This window comes from Temnothorax curvispinosus, unplaced genomic scaffold (assembly GCF_003070985.1).
Source record: "Temnothorax curvispinosus isolate PA1 unplaced genomic scaffold, ASM307098v1 QBEX01011972.1, whole genome shotgun sequence".
NCBI lineage: Eukaryota > Metazoa > Arthropoda > Insecta > Hymenoptera > Formicidae > Temnothorax > Temnothorax curvispinosus.
The window spans coordinates 20,781-25,787 of record NW_020221752.1 but is presented as its reverse complement, the minus strand read 5'-3'; the positions used below and the strand labels follow the sequence as shown (position 1 = coordinate 25,787).

General features: G+C 30.4%; 1 pseudogene; it reads left to right on the top strand.

The window, feature by feature from the left end:
* The first annotated feature begins 386 nt into the window (after positions 1 to 386).
* Positions 387 to 3,589, top strand: LOC112462146 (annotated as a pseudogene).
* The last annotated feature ends 1,418 nt before the right edge of the window (positions 3,590 to 5,007 follow it).

Genomic DNA, 5,007 nt, shown 5'->3' with positions numbered 1-5,007 from the left:
CTCTCTCTCTCTCTCTCTCTCTCTCTCTCTCTCTCTCTCTCTCTCTAAATACAATTCTTTAAAATTCGATTAATTATTTCCCGAAAATTCGTCAAACTTCTGATACCGCTTTCCAAAAAGATCGATAACAAAAAATTATATACTTGATAGCACTCCCCAGGAAATTCAACCCCTACTTTATGTACAATTTTTTGAGATTCGGTCATTCGGAACCGGTTTTTAAAAAGATCGGTAATAAAAAATAGTACACTTTATAGCACTCCCCGGAAAATTCTACCCCTACTTCATGTATAATTCTTTGACATTTAATCAATTATTTCTCGAAAAATTGAAAGAATTAAAAAAACCGATTTCCAAAAAAATCGGTAACAAAAACTGAACACATTATGGCGCTCGCCGTAAAATTCTACCCCTACTTTATATACAATTCTTTCAGATTCGGTCAATTAATTCCCGAAAGATTGAAAAAATTTCGATACCGGCTTCCAAAAGATCGGTAACGAAAAATTATACACTTCATAGCACTTCCCGGAAAATTCTACCCCTGTTTGATCTACAATTCTTTGAAATTCGGTGAATTATTTCCCGAAAAATTAGAAAAATTAGAAAAACCGGTTTTCAGAAAATCGGTAACAAAAAACTATACACATAATGGCACTCCCCGGAAAATTCTACCCCTATTTCATATACTTTTGGTAAAAATTATTTGAAAAAATTTCGATACCGACTTCCAAAAGATCGGTAACGAAAAATTATACACTTCATAATACTCCTCGGAAAATTCTACCCCTGTTTGATCTATAATTTGTTGAGATTTGATCAATTATTTTTCGAAAAATAGGAAAAATAAAAAAAATCGGTTTCCAGAAAATCGGTAACAAAAAACTATACACATAGTGGCACTCCCCGGAAAATTCTACCCCTATTTCATATACTTTTGGTAAAAATTCGGTTCAGGGGTTTGGGCTGGGCGTTGATGAGTCAGTCAGTCAGTCAGAACAATCGTGAAAAAAACACATTTTACCCCTTTTCACCCCCTTAGGGGTGGAATTTTTAAAAATCCTTTCTTAGTGGATGCTTACGTCATGAGAGGAATACACCCTCCAAATTTCAAGTCTCTAGGTTCAGGGGTTTGGCCTGGGCGTTGATGAGTCAGTCAGTCAGTCAGTCAGTCAGTCAGTCAGTCAGTCAGGACATCTTCCTTTATAGATATAGATATATATATATATATAATTATAATTATTGATGCAATTAGAAATAAATTGTGTATTTTTTTTTAATATTTTTCCTTCTTAAAACATGTATATTTATTATTTATTATAGGCATCCATAATTTTTCACATAGCAGAAAATGTACGGTTCATCGAGAACATCAAAACTTCTACGATAATGAACGTTAATGCTACCGCTACCATCTTAAAGCTCGCAAAGCACATGCTAAATTTAAAAGTAATTCTTATATCTAATATGTGTTCTAGTAATAATAATTATTTATATTTTGCAATTTTCACTAATTTTAAGAGAAAAACATAAATTACGCTTAATGTTTACCTTGCAGTCACTTATTCACGTGTCAACAGCTTATGCGAACTGCCATGTGAAACACATCGAAGAGCGATTTTATTCGTATCCCATTAACCACAAAGACCTTATCATGTTCACACGGAACTTACACAAAAATATAATCGAGGAAAAAATATCTAGGTAATTCTTTGATGCTCAATATAACATAATAATTACATATATTAATAAAGAAATATATTCTACCGTTTGACTAGAATCATTTCACAATGGCCGAATACATATACATTCACGAAAGCGATTGCGGAAGGACTTCTCAGAGACGAAAGCAGAGATTTGCCAGTAGGAATATTTCGACCTGCAGTAGGTAATAGAATAATTATAAAAACTAGCAGTTTTTTTGCTAAAGAATTTATTAAATAACATTTATATGTAATTATTTTCAACTGGTTTGCATAATTATGTGCTATAAAATTCTATAATTGTAAAATAATAATAAACCGTCGCGGCTGTGTGTGTGTGTGTGTGTGTGTGTGTGTGTGTGTGTGTGCGTGTGTCGCGTTTAGCTTACAATAAGTTTGATTCTTGCGAATCTGCATAACGTGGAATAATTAAAATTTTTTTCAGTTCTATCTAGCGCCAATGAGCCACTTGTCGGATGAATAGACAATATGTATGGGCCACAAGGTGTCACGGTGACTTCACTACTTGGTATCACAAGATTTCATCGTTATAATTCCGATTTCAAGGCAAATATAGTGCCTGTCGACTTCACGGTAAATGCTTTAATCGCTAGTGCGTGGGATGTCTGTAATCAATTCAGGTATGATCCAATATTTAACCAACATCTCCGAAGCTAATTTACATAAAATTCTATTTCTACTATTTTAAACATTGTTATCAGATAATGACATAATAATGGTTCAATCTCATAAGTTGTTTAGATTATTTTTTAGACATAATTTTTAATGACTTATTATATATATATATATATATATATATATATATATATATATATATAGATATATAATTTCTTAATGCTTGTAAAAAACTAACATCAAGATATAACAATTAAATATGAAAATTAACAGATTGAAAAAACAGGAGAATTAGTATTCAGTTGCTATTATCATTTTTCTGAATATCGCAAATATTATATAATAAATGTATTCCAAAATACTATAGTTTGTGGGGAAGAGGCTATTTTAAAAAGCATGAAACACACTCGTATACGAATATGTGTATTTAAATATATTTTACTACTTACAATTACTTTTACTACTTACAAATTTTACTGCTTACAAATACTTAAATATATTTTACTAATTACAAATAGCTACTTACAATTAGGTACTACCGTAATCACAGACACATATAAACATTAGCATATGATCATAAATGACTCTGATACGTAAAGAAGTATAATGTACAACATAATTATGTTTAAATGCATTCATCTTGTAGGAGAGACAAGGATACATTAATTTACAATTTCGTGTCACCAGTCAATGGACCTACTTTGAATGAATATGTTCATGCACTTCACGACGCAAATAGGATGTACCCCTTGCATAATGCCATATATTTACCCTTATTGGTTCACTTTCAACATAAAATACCATATAGAATTTGCGTTTGGCTCGGTCATTTCCTTCCGGCTTTATTTATAGATGCTGTAAACATCTGTATAAATCGTAGCCCAAGGTATCACGTAAATTTAAAAGTTGTTTCTCTTACTTGAAGTATATACATATCTCATAGTTTGTATCGAAACCAAATAAAATGTCATCTATAATATAAACAATTATAATAGTTTTATATGCATTTCAGAATGTGGAAGTTGTGTAAAAAGATCGACAAACTTTCCAACGCGCTCCAACCGTTTTGCAATAATGAATGGAGTTTTTCCACTGACAATGTTCAAGCGATGTGGAGTCATCTGAGTGAGGAAGATCAGCAATTATTTCAATTCAGCATGGTTGGATTTGACTGGACAAAATATTTAAGGCGTAGTCCCATTATATGGGACTACGCCTTTATCTTCTTAATGAAGATAACAGTACTTTAAAAATCAGACAAAATATTTAAGGCGTAGTCCCATTATATGGGACTACGCCTTTATCTTCTTAATGAAGATAACAGTACTTTAAAAATCAGTCGTATCAAGTATAGGAGGTAACAGATATTTTTTTAATTTTTGATTAATTTTATTAATTTAAGTTAATTCTTATAGATAAAAGAAATCTCTAATTTTAGATTTTATTGGATACACCAAACGTTCAAAATTGTTTTTACCTTTGCCGTCCTTTGGATTGTCTGGATCAAGAGACACGGTACCCTGGTAACCATCTCCGATAGAAAACGATTAACAACGGCTATATGTATCATTTTTAATCGTATTTTATCGGTTCTATCGTTCCATATTTAGAAGACAGATAAAACATTAATCGAATTAAATCAGTTTCTATCGTTTTAGATCCAAATAAGGAAATAACTATACAAGTTTTATAGTTATGAATCGTTTTTTACATGTACAATCATTGCCCGTCTGAATCAATCGTATTTACACGATATAGTATATATCATTATTTATGGTAATAATTTTACCGTATGCATTAATACGGATACCCTGGCGGAAAAAATTTCTATGAATAACTACAAAATTTAACTAGAAATAGAAATTTGTACATACATTTTTGTTGAAATATTTAATTTTTTGTAGAAATGGTTATTTTTTTGTAGAAATATCTACGAAATAGTACCACAAATTACAATGTTCTCAAATCAAGAAATTATTGCAAGTAGTATTTTATGAAAAACTACAATTTATAAAAAATAGTACAAAAATCTACAAATTTTAAAAATTTAAGAAAAAACAAAATCTTAAAAAATTAAAACATCTGCTTACTTGTAGAATACTACAAAAATTTACAAAAATGTTCCAATTTTAGCATTTTCATGTAGGATTTTGTAGTACTTCTTAAATTCATGTAGAATTTAATAGATTCTGGCAATTATATTTTATAGTTTTTTAAATTTTGTAGAAATATTTCCGCCAGGGTATATAAGAATAAAATGATAGATATCTCATCGATATTTATATGACTTAACCAAACCAACACATCTATCGTTTCTTATCAGAATTTTCCGACATACAACTTATCATTTTCTGTTCAACAGCTAATCGGTTCGTTTTCTGTTGTATATCCATAATATAAATTGAATCGTTTAAAAACCTTCTACTTTGTATATGTTTTTATAAGGTTAAAACAATAGACATCTTGTTGATATTTATCCCATTCGGCATGTCATGTTGCTGAAATATTGAAATATTTGGAAATAGTACAGAAATATTTCGTTAACATTTCATTTGTAACTATGCATCTGAAATATTTCAGAAATATACCTGCATCATGTTTTTTATAATATTGCATTAACAATGTTCGGGCGTCGCTTTACGACGGTCGCCCTGAATCTGGATTCCGC